This window comes from Hyperoodon ampullatus (genome assembly GCF_949752795.1).
Source record: "Hyperoodon ampullatus genome assembly, chromosome: 3".
NCBI classification, from domain to species: domain Eukaryota; kingdom Metazoa; phylum Chordata; class Mammalia; order Artiodactyla; family Ziphiidae; genus Hyperoodon; species Hyperoodon ampullatus.
This window is the reverse complement of record NC_136916.1, coordinates 162,680,246-162,693,239: the sequence shown is the minus strand read 5'-3', so window position 1 is coordinate 162,693,239 and position 12,994 is coordinate 162,680,246.

The following is a 12,994-nucleotide window of genomic DNA, read 5'->3' as shown; positions in this document are numbered from 1 at the left end:
TGATTAATGTTAAAAATCAAAGTGTAGAATAAAGCTGACAGCCATATTCAACATTGCAGTTTGCTTTTAGTTAGAATTATTTTTTTAATAATTTCTTTCCCTAAAACAACCACAGCAGAGGTATTCATTTCAGTTGCCTACTTCACCTCTAGATTACCACCACTGAACTTGGTGGTAACTGACTGTGGTATCATAGAAATGAGAGAGATGGTGGAATTAGCCAACAAGAATGTTAAAACAGCTGCTGTAACTGTATTCAAGAATTCAAAGGAAAATATAAACATAGTAAAGATAGAAATGGAAAATATAAAAACGAATCAGACAGAACTTATAGCCATGAGAAGTAAATAATCTGAGTTGAAAATTTCACTGAATGAGATTACCTGCAGATTAGATACTGCAGAAGGTTTCATTGATATTAAAGACATAGCAGTAGAATTGATTAATAATGAAGCACAGGAAGGCAACTAAATGAACAAAATTAACAAACCCTAAAAGCCAATGGAAAGATATCAAGTAGTCTAAAATACATGTATTTGGGTTTCCACAAAAAAAGAAGAGACAAAGAAGAAAAGGGCAAAACCAAACACAATAGTGGCCATAACAAACAATAGCAAATTACTCCAATACAGCTGAAAAAGTAAAACACACACACACACACACACACACACACACACACACACACACACACATGTCAAAGCTCAAAGAACCCAAAGCAGGATACGTAGAGATACAGATACATACACTCCAAAGTACATCAAAATCAAATTACACAAAATATATAATGAAGAAAAAATTCATAAAGACAATGAGGAGAAATGAATAACAACATATAGAAAAATATAAGAATAATAAAAATAATTTCTCATCAGAAAAAATGCAAACTAGAATAAATATTAGGACATATTTAAAGTGATGAAACACAAACACTATGAAATTGGGATTATTTACCAAGGGAAAATGTTCACAATCAAAGACAAATTAGATAATTTTTCAGACAAACAAGAGCTGAGAGAATGAATCACCAACAGATTGACAGTATGAAAAATAAAGAAGTTCTTTGGGTGAATGGTAAATGTCACAAGGTGGAAATTTGTACACAAATTGGGATGAAGAACAGTAGAATGTTAAGTATGTGGTAGAATTGAAAAGTTTTTTTCTCATTCTAAAATTTTTCTCAAAGATAATTTGTTGTTTAAAGCAAAAATATTAACAGTAATATACTTTAGAGGTTATCACATATACATAGAAGTATAATTATGACAATGATAGGAGAAAGAATGAGAGGGGATATTGAAAGTATTCTGCCTGAGATGTATTGTTATATGAAATTATGACACAATAGACTGCATAGTTTAAATTATAATATTATAAACCTCAGACCAACAATGAGAAAATAGAGGTATAGCTAAGAAGTAAATGGTGGAAATAACACTGAATTGCAATATATATTTAACTAATCTAAAAGACAGGAAAATGGAAAAAGTAATTTAAAAAATGGATGGGACAAATGGAAAAGAACTAGCAACATGATACATGTAAATACAAACATATCAATAATTCTATTACATATAAATGTCCTGCATTCTCAGTTAAAACACAAAGACTGTCATAATAACTAAAAATGCAAAACGTGACTATATGCTGCCTATGAGCAATCCATTTTAATGTAAGGACACAGAGAGATTGAAATGAAAGGATAGAAAAAATAACGCATGCAAACTCTAAGCATATGAGAACTGTAATTCTTACAATATTAGACTAAATTTCAGAAGAAGGTACAGGAATACCTTGGAGATATTGTGAATTTGGTTCCAGACCACTGTAATAAAGCAAGTATCAAGATAAAGAAAGTCACATGAATTTTTTTTTGTTTCCCAGTGCACGTAAAAGTTATGTTTACACTATACTGTAGTCTATTAAGTGTACAATAGTATTATATCTAAAAATCAATGTGCGTACCTTAGTTTAAAATTTCTTTATTGCTAAAAATTGCTAACCATCATTTGAGCCATCAGTGAGTAATAGTAATAACATCAAAGATCACTGATTGGGCTTCCCTGGTGGCGCAGTGGTTGAGAGTCCTCCTGCCGATGCAGGGGACACAGGTTCGTGCCCCAGTCTGGGAAGATCCCACATGTCGCGGAGCGGCTGGGCCCATGAGCCGTGGCCGCTAAGCCTGCGCATCCAGAGCCTGTGCTCCACAACAGGAGAAGCCACAATGGTGAGAGGCCCACGTACCGCAAAAAAAAAAAAAAAAAAAAAAAAAAGATCACTGATCACAGATCACTATAAAAATATGATAATGAAAACATTTGAAATGTTGTGAGAATTACCAAAATGTCACACAGGGACATAAAGTGAGCTAATGTTGGAAAAATGACACCAATAGACTTGCTCGACACAAGGTTGCTACAAACTCTCAATTTGTAAAAAAAAAAAAAAAAAAAAAGCAAAGCACAATAAAATAAGGTATGCCTGTATATAATCAGAGATAGATAGATATTTTATAATATGTCAATTCATAAAGAAGACATAACAATGATAAATGTATATGTATTTTAAAACAGAGCTTCAAAATACATAAAGAAAAATTAATAGAATGACAATAAATAGACTAATCTAAAATTGGATATTTCCACACTCTCAATAATCAGTAAAATTAGTAGATAAAAAAATGAGTAAGAATATGAAAGATGTAAATAGCATCAATCAACATGACCTAATTGACATTTCCATCACACAAGCAGACTGTATACCTTGCTTACAGGTGCATATGAAATATACAACAAGAAAAATATATTTAGGGGCATTTAATTAAGTTTTTTTTTTTTTTTTTTTTTTTTTTTTGCAGTACGCAGGCCTCTCCCTGTTGTGGCCTCTCCCATTGCAGAGCACAGGCTCTGGACGCGCAGGCTCAGCAGCCATGGCTCATGGGCCCAGCCACTCCGTGGCATGTGGGATCTTCCCGGACCGGGGCACGAACCCGTGTCCCCTGCATCGGCAGGCAGACTCTCAACCACTGCGCCACCAGGGAAGCCCCTAATTAAGTTTTAATAAGTATAAAAGTATTGGAACCATAAAGCATTCTGTAACTGCAATAGAATTAAACTAGGAGTCGATAACAGAAAGGTATGTGAAAAATCCCCAAATATTTGGAAATTAAAGCATAATATTTCGGGCTTCCCTGGTGGCGCAGTGGTTGAGAGTCTGCCTGCCGATGCAGGGGACACGGGTTCGTGCCCCAGTCTGGGAAGATCCCACATGCCATGGAGCAGCTGGGCCCGTGAGCCATGGTCCCTGAGCCTGCACGTCTAGAGCCTGTGCTCCACAATGGGAGAGCCCACAACAGTGAGAGGCCCATGTACCGCAAAAAAAAAAAAAAAAAACAAAACAAAACAAAAAAAACCCATAATATTTCCAATATATAAACACTATTCAAAGGAAAAATCATAAACAAATTTAGAAAATATTTTAAATCAAATAAAATAAAAACCACATCATATCCAGAAAGGGCTGCAACTAAAGCAGTGTTTAGAGGAAAAATCATTTCTTTAAAGGTTTATGATATAAAAGAAGAAATATTAAAAATCAATTATCTAAGCTTCCACCTTAAGAAGTTAAAAAAATTGTGAATAAATTAAACCTGAAGCAAGTATAAAAGAGAAATGATAAAGATAAGACCATTAATCAGTAAAATAGAAACCTGAGAAAAACAATAGAAAAAATTAGTGAAACCAAAACCAAAAGTAAGAAATCTTCAGCTTAACATATTGAGAGAGAGATAGAAAGAAACAACCTACCAGTATTAAGAATGAAAAAGGAAAAACCATTAGGGATCTGGTAATGAAAGAATAGGCAAGAATACTATAAATAACATTAAGTCATTAATATCAAAAATTGTATTTACATGTACAAATTCCTTGAGGGATCCAAATTACAAAAATATGCTTAAAAAATAGAACAAATGAGTACATTTATGTCTCTTAAATAAATCAAAATCAAAAACCTTCCTTTTTGGTTTGAAAACTCGGGAGTGCCTTGGGTGAAATATGAAACTGGCCCCTGTACATGAAGGGCAAAGAGAGACTGAAGAAAGAGGCAGCCACTCCAGATTGGTAGATGTCAAGTTTAATACTCATGGGAACTTATATATGAGACTTGCCTTGGGTAGCCCCAAGACAAGTAGATATCTGCCCCTGCCCACCAGAATCTTAAAAGTTTATGTAGAGACCTTAATGGGGTTCAGTCACATGTCCCACTTTGGCGATCTCAAGACCTTACTCTCTCAAGGCTGTGTCCTTGAAAATAGTTCCCACTGTGGGAATGGTGGGCATAATGTACATTCCAAGAACAGAGAAGTAGATGAGGAGCCTCCAAGTGCTCTGGTTTAGCTTGAGGGTCAATTGGAGGTCACATTCTCTCTGTGACCTCCACCAGCACTTCACCCCTTTGAGACCTACTCTTAGAATCTTACACACCCCTCTCTACCACCACATTCCCTAAGTGGTCAGCAAGGGTTTTTAAGTAGCATGGAGGTGGCTCATTTGGTTGCTATCTGGTTGTACAGGAGGCAGATACTACAGTAGCAATAGAGGCACATGTTGGAGAAAACACAGATCAAGGTAATGATTCCCAAAGTAAGTAAAAATATACTTTTCCACTAAGAACCCCATGATTCAAACCATTGATTTAGTAAGTCTCCTTGACTGGGAGTTGAATCACTCGGGGTATGTGTACTCATGTGATTTAATAAAGATGATACATTAGCAGATTCATCAGGTATGAACATACAACACTGTAGATAATGGCCTTGATATCTCCTTGCAAAAGAGTAATAATGACCAGGGTCATTCCATTTTGGAGGACAGGTTTTCTCACTAGAGACAATTCAGCATTCAGTACGGATATTCATTGCCTGCTATCATTTAGGGCTTATTGGATGAATTTAGTAAGGGCCTCTATGTGTGCTGTAAACGTTCTTCAGTCCAATGGAGGATACAAATATGGTAGCCAAATGATTGTACCAGTGGAAAATAGAACATGCATATTTGGTCTTGAGTGGAGAGAGGTTGGCAATTTTTGTTACCGAGCAGTGACTTCTCCCCTGGGCCCAGGGAAAACCCAGGGTGCAACAGCCCAATCACCCAGGTGGAAACCATAGCCAAAGATTTGTGTCACACAACCACTGGGTTCCATTCAGGGCTACCCAATAAATACCTGGGCAGCACAACCAGTCAGTGCCAAACCAGTCGTTATCTCTTAATGTGGCAGAATGACTATGCAGTTCCATTGATATTCAGCCTATATCTTTGATGCAATTGACTTGGTTCTGTTGGAGTGATTTTTTTGTTCCCAGCATAGGGGTGCATTGATGTTCAAATGTCAGGGGGTAAGTCACATGAACTCATTCCAAACCTGAGCATAGTCACCCATGGTTCTAATGGTGATATTTTTAGGATCCTTCCAGGCAGCAGTTTGATGGACTGCTTGCATTGTTTGATTGACGAAGAAGAATTCCCATGTGTAATGTTATTGACAGTGTGTGCCACAAGCCAGGCTTCTGGATCACTATTGGAAATATCAGATGAATTAAGAGTACAACTCCTAGATTGTTCTTCCTTAAGGTACTGATTTAGGACCTTCTGATCCCCTCCCGAAGTGCTGATGTCCACCATAAAAATCCTGATGAGCTAGAGAGGGACAGCTGTGCACATACCCAAGCATTGGATTGATTTCTTTGCCGGGCATACAAGTACACATTGCAGAAAGATATTTTCATTAAGAGTACATCCTGTGACTGGATACCAGAGGAGTATCAGAAGACTAATGCCAAAAAGACAAACATTTAGTAGGAATGTAGATGGGAAGGTCTTCTCCTTCTATAAGCATTACACCTGTGGCCTGATCCTTAGATGGTAATGCAGCTACAGCTTTAAGAATTTGACCTTGTGCATAACAAACATGGTGGCCCAGTGAGGCAGCAGTCAGGTGTAAGGAGATGGACTATGAGTGGGATATGCCAGACAAGGACCCCCACCTTCTCTCCTCTTTCAATGGTGCATGTTTAATTCCAGGTATAATGGTTTCAACAGGCCCTAATGGTTGGTCAGTCAAATGTATTAAAGCCTGGGATAGTACTTTAGTTTACCCAGCAAAGGTGGTTTTACATGTTAACAACTTAATCTTAATCAATATTTCATTTTTCCTTTCTACCAACCCTGCTGCTTTTAGGTCATAGGGTAGATGGAACCTCCATTGAACGTCATGTTCAAAAGAAAAAGTCCAGTCTTGCACATCATGACCTTTGAACTGTGACCCCCAATCACTGTCTATTTGACAAGGGTATCCATACATGGTACTTAGCTTCTTTAACCCTCAAAGACAGCAGCCTGTTTTTTTCTCAGTGACTGGGGAAATCTAGGGTTAGGCCAGACACAGTGACCACACAAACCAAGGCATATTTGGAACTCTCACTTAGAGGGAGAGAGCCAATATAATCAATTTGCCAATCCATTAGTTGTTGGGAACTCTGGTGGACAACCCCAGACTCCTTTGGCAATTGCCTTAGGAATTGCTCAGAACACACAAGACATACTGTTACTTCATTAAACAAGTCACTGTATTTCAAGGGCAAGCCAGCATCCTTGGCAATATACCAGCCTACTTGTGTTGTACAGTGGCCACCCGTTTTATGCACCCAATCTGCTGCATCTGCTGCAGAGTCAGTTGCTAAGACTCATACCTGGGCTAAGGAATCAGCTTCCTGATTGTCAGGGAGTACAGTATGGTACTCTAGGACTTGGTCTAGGACCATGGCCAAGGTATCTAAGATGGTGGCAATGTTGGGTGCAACCACATGGATAGGAGGCACTACCTTATTTGATTCTTGGTGATCTACACTCATCCACCATGGACCAAATTGCATTATAAAAGGGACCCTCTTGACCACTACCATTTGCCCTCTTTGAGGCTTTCCACAGGTGACCAACACAGCATTAGTTGTCAGTCTATCTTTTCAGGTGGGGGGTCCCAGCAGCAAAGGGGTTAAGCCAGTTTTGTCTCTGTGTTACTTTTATCAGACCCTTTACAACCAATAGGAATAGGCTTTTCGAGTTTCCTCTCTGTTTCAGGTGTTTCCCACAGCCTCTGCCAGTCCCAGGATTTGTCAGTTTCCCCTAGATCAGCAATGGACTACACAACATCATCACTGTCTAGTCCCGGGACTGGATTCAGCATGGATATCAATGCCCCATACCAGGTGCTGGGGGTGGACTGGAGTGTCTTGGTTTTCATTCCTGCAGTGAATGTATCTCAGTCAGGGCTTTCAAAGACAAGGACATGGATGGCCTATCTCATTCCCAACTCCCTAAGAATTTGTTGTATCCCCTTTACAGACTTCCAGGATCCCAAGTGCCCTGGGAGATACTCCTCATTGGGCCAAGCCTCTCTTCAGGCTAAAATAATCCCATCCATGAGGAAGTGAGTACTTTGAATCCCCCAAGCACCATGCAGACACTGCTGATAGGTAGGATATGTGGTGATGTTGCTAAATTTCTCTGTCTACTGCCTGGTCACAAAAATGCCATTGCCCTCTGTACCCCATAGTCACACTAATCATGCCTAGTTACATTCCCTGGCTTTTTGCTGCAACTTGGCAGCTATATCAGTAAGCTCTAATCCTGGAATATTCTCTTGTCAATTTTCTCAAATATTTGATGAAGAGAAAATTGCCATTCCTACATCAATTCTTTTATGAAATCTACTAACTCATTTTATATAGGCAATATTACACTGACTTCAAACCATAAAGATATTTCAAGAAAAGCAATCTAGAAATTAACATCCTTCATGAACAAAATTTTTAAAAAGATATTAGCTAATTAAATGCAGTATTACTTTAAAAGTATAATATACCATGCACAAATGGGATTTATCCCAGGAATGCAAGAATTGTTTTATATTTAAAAATTCATTTTAATATACATTAGCTGGTGAAAAAAAGACAAAATCTACTATGATTACTCAATGGATACAGAAGAAACACTTGACAAAATTCAATAATTCAAAATAATTTGACAAAACTCAAAAACTCTTGACAATTAGGAATAAAGAGGGAGGGACTTAACCTTGAAAGATAATACACTTATGACTAACAATTAATATTTTGATGGGAAACAAGCCTTCTTACCACCTCTATTCAGAGATCCTACCAGCAACATGAGGTAAAAAAAAGAAAAACTAAACCATAGAGATTACAAAGGAAGAAGGAATACCATTTCTATATACAAATGACATGAAGAATGTCCACAAACAACTAAAACTAGTAAGGTCACAGGATAGAAGATCAGTATACCAAAATCAATTATATTTCTGAATACCAGCAAATAAACATTAGAAATTAAACTTTAAAAATTATTAACATTTACAATAACTTCAAAATATAAAATGCTTTAGGATTAAATTTAATAAAATACTTGTAAGAGCTATAGAATTAAAACAATAAAATATTGGGGGCAGAAATTTTTAAAAGAGCCCAAATAAGTAAAGAAATATTCTAGGCCACTGGATTGGAAGACTCAACACTATTAAGTTGTTAATTCTCCCCAGACAGATCTACACTTCAACACGGTCCCAATCAAAATCACAAAAGATATTTTGTAGGAATTAAAAACCTGGTTTAAAGTGTATGTGGAAATGCAAAAGACCTAGGATGGTCAAATAATTTTGAAAAAGCAGAGCAAATCTGGAGGACTTACAGGGCATGATTTCAAAACTTACCTAATGCTACTGTAATCAAGACCTTTTGATATCTGTATAAGGATAAGGTATATAGATAGATAGTTCATAAATAAACTCATTCATGTATAGTTAATTTATAAATGACACAGGTGCCCAGGTGAAAAAAAGATAGTCTTTTTAACAAATGTGGATGGAACAACATAGATATTAATTTGAAAAAAAGAAAAACCAGGCTTTTTTCTCTTGACATACACAGAAATTAACTTGAAACAGATCATACAACTAACTGTAAAGTCTGAAACTGTAAAAATTCTGGAAGAAACCAGAACAAAATATTTTTACAACTTTGGGTAGATTTCTTAAATTGGAACCCCAAAAGCATGAAACATAAAGGAAAGCATGATAATTTGTACTCTATAAAATTATTCTTTTTGTAAGATATAGTTAAAAACTGAAAAGATGAGCCAGAGGCTTAGAAAAAATATTTCTACTACATTTCTTTCACAAAGGATTTGGATCCAGTATATACTGGATACTAAGATTAACAACTCAATAACAAGGTAACCCAAGGCAAAGGTTTTGAACATTTCCCAAAAGAAAATATATTCATGGCAAAAAAACATAAAAAATGCTCAAAATCAATAGTCAACAGGGTAATGCAAAGTAAACCTACATGAAATGCCATGAATCATTTATTAAATTAGCTAATTTTAGAAACATAACACCAAGTTTTGATAAGGATGTGGAGTAAATGGAACTCTCATACCTTTGCTGATGGTATAGTAAAATGGCACAACTTGGAAAATAGTTTTACAGCTTCTTACAAGTTAAACACATATATGTAACATATAATCCAGAAATTGCAATCCTAGTTATTTACTCAGGAAAATAAAAATTTAAGTTTACTCAAAGGTTTTGCTGTTCATAACAGCTCTATTCATAGTAGCAAAAAATTGTAAACAACCCAAATGTTCAGCAATAGATGAATGGATAAAGGATGGTATATCCATAGAATAGAACACCACTCAGAATTAAAAAGGAAAGAAACTACTGATACATCAACAGTGTGTATAAATATCAAAAAACATGCTGAATGAATGAATGAAGCAGAGCAGAAAAGCACATGCTTTATCATCCTATTTATTTGAAATTTGAAAAAAAAGACTAATCTATACTGACAGAAAGTATATCAGTGGTTGCCTAGGGCCAGGATTGAAACTGGGAAGCAAAGGCCTGTGAAAAGACACAAGGGAACTTCTCCTCGAGGTGATTGTAATGATCTATATTTTGGTTGGATGGTAGTTACACAGGTGTATACATTTGTCAAAATTCATAAAAATGTGCATTTAAAACTAGGTGCTAACAGTAGTTGGGACCATCTGGATAGTTACATGTGACTGAACATGATTAAGGCTTTACTTGGAGACTAGAGCTGGCGTGTTCAGAGATTTACTTGTCTCATGGCTGCTCAAGACAAGCCTCCCAGGAAGTCATATTGCTTCTGCTCATCTGAGTTGGCAAGGACTCCATCGTGAGGTCCCCATCAGGTATAAGGAGGGCTGACAAATGCAGCTTGGTGGTTGCAAAGAATCAGAATGAATTAGAACAGCTACCATAACTGGCCAGAGCCATGTGGCAGACAGGGTCTTCATGCTCCAGCTGTGTGTGAGGCCTATGCCTCTGAGGGGGGGAGAGCCAAGTTCAGGACATTGTTCCACCAGAGTCCTCCCGGCTCCACATAATATCAAACAGCAAAAGCTCTACCAGAGATCCCCATCTCAACGCTAAGACCCAGCTCCACTCAATGACCAGCAAGATGCAGTGCTAGACAACCTGTGCCAAACAACTAGCAAGACAGGAACAAAACCCCACACATTAACAGAGGCTGCCTAAAATCATAGCAAGGTCTCAGACAGCCCAAAACAAACCACCGGATGCAGTCCTACCCACCAGAAAGACAAGATCCAACCTCATCCACCAGAACACTGGCAGCAGTCCCTTCCATCAGGAAGCCTACACAATGCACTGAGCCAACCTTAGCCACTGGGGGAAGATACCAAAAACAATGGGAACTATGAACTTGCAGCCTGCGAAAAGGAGACCCCAAACACAGTAAGTTAAGCAAGATGAGAAGACAGAGAAATACGCAGCAGGTGAAGGAGCAAGGTAAAAACCCACCAGACCAAACAAATGAAGAGGAAAAAGGCAGCTTACCTGAAAAAGAATTCAGAGTAATGATAGCAAAGATGACCCAAATCTTGGAAATAGAATGGAGAAAATACAAGAAACATTTAACAAAGACCTAGAAGAACTAAAGAGCAAACAAACAAGGATGAAGAACACAATAAATGAAATTTAAAATTCTCTAGAAGGAATCAATAGCAGAATAACTGAGGCAAAAGAACGGATAAGTGACCTGGAAGATAAAATAGTGGAAATAACTACCACAGGGTGGAATAAAGAAAAAAGAATGAAAAGAATTGAGGACAGTCTCAGAGACCTCTGGGACAATATTAAATGCACCAACACTCGAATTATAAGGGTCCAAGAAAAAGAGAAAAAGTAAGAGACTGAGAAAATATTTGAATAGATTAGAGTTGAAAACTTCCCTTATATGGGAAAGACATTAGTCAATCAAGACCAGGAAGTGTGTAGAGTCTCATACAGGATAAATACAGGGAGAAACACACAAAGACACATATTAATCAAACTATCAAAAATTAAATACAAAAAAAAAAAAAACATTAAAAGAGGCACAGGAAAAACAACAAATAACATACAAGGGAATCCCCATAATGTTAACAGCTGATCTTTCAGCAGAAACTTTGCAAGCCACAAGGGAATGGCAGGACATATTTAAAGTAATGAAGGGGAAAACCTACAACCAAGATTACTCTACCCAGCAAGGATCTCATTTAGATTCGACAGAGAAATTAAACCTTTACAAACAAGCAAAATCTAAGAGAATTCAGCAGCACCAAACAAGCTTTACAACAACTGCTAAAGGAACTTCTCTAGGCAGGAAACACTAGAGAAGGAAAAGACATACAATAACAAACCCAAACAATTAAGAAAATGGTAACTGGAACATACATATTGATAACTACCTTAAAGGTAAATGGATTAAATCCTCCAACCAAAAGCATAGACTTCCTGAATAGATACAAAAGCAAGACCCTTATATATGCTGCCTACAAGAGACCCACTTCAGACCTAGGGACACATACAGACTGAAAGTAAGGGCATGGAAAAGGATATTCCATGCAAATGGAAAGCAAATGAAAGCTGATGTAGCAATTCTCATATCAGACATAATAGACTTTAAAATAAAGACTATTACAACAGACAAAGAGGGACACTACATAATGATCAAGGGATCAAACCAAGAAAAATATATTACAACTGTAAATATTTATGCATCCATATATGGCCATATATGGCCATATATGACAAACCCACAGCCAACATTGTTCTCAATGGTGAAAAACTGAAACCATTTCCACTAAGATCAGGAAGAAGACAAGGTTGTCCACTCTCACCACTATTATTCAACATAGTTTTGGAAGTTTTAGCCAGATCAATCAGAGAAGAAAAAGAAATAAAAGGAATCCAAATTGGAAAAGAAGAAGTAAAGATGTCACTGTTTGCAGATGACATGATACTATACATAGAGAATCTTAAAGACACTACAAGAAAACTACTAGAGCTAATCAATGAATTTGGTAAAGTAGCAGGATACAAAATTAATGAACAGAAATCTCTTGCATTCCTATACACTAATGATGAAAATTCTGAAAGAGAAATTAAGGAAACACTCCCATTTACCATTGCAAAATAAGAATAAAATACCTCAGAATAAACCTACCTAAGGAGACAAAAGACCTGTATGCAGAAAACTATAAGACACTGATGAAAGAAATTAAAGATGATACAAACAGATGGAGAGGTATACCATATACTTGGATTGGAAGACTCAACATTGTGAAAATGACTATATGACCCAAAGCAATCTACAGATTCAATGCAATCCCTATCAAACTACCAATGGCTTTTTTCACAGAACTAGAATAAAAATTTTCATAATGCATATGGAAATACAAAAGACCCCAAATAGCCAGAGGAATCTTGAGAAAGATAAATGGAGCTGGAGGAATCAGGCTCCCTGACTTCCAACTATACTACAAAGCTACAGTAATCAAGACAGTATGGTACTGGCACAAAAACAGAAATATAGATCAAAGAGACAGGTTAG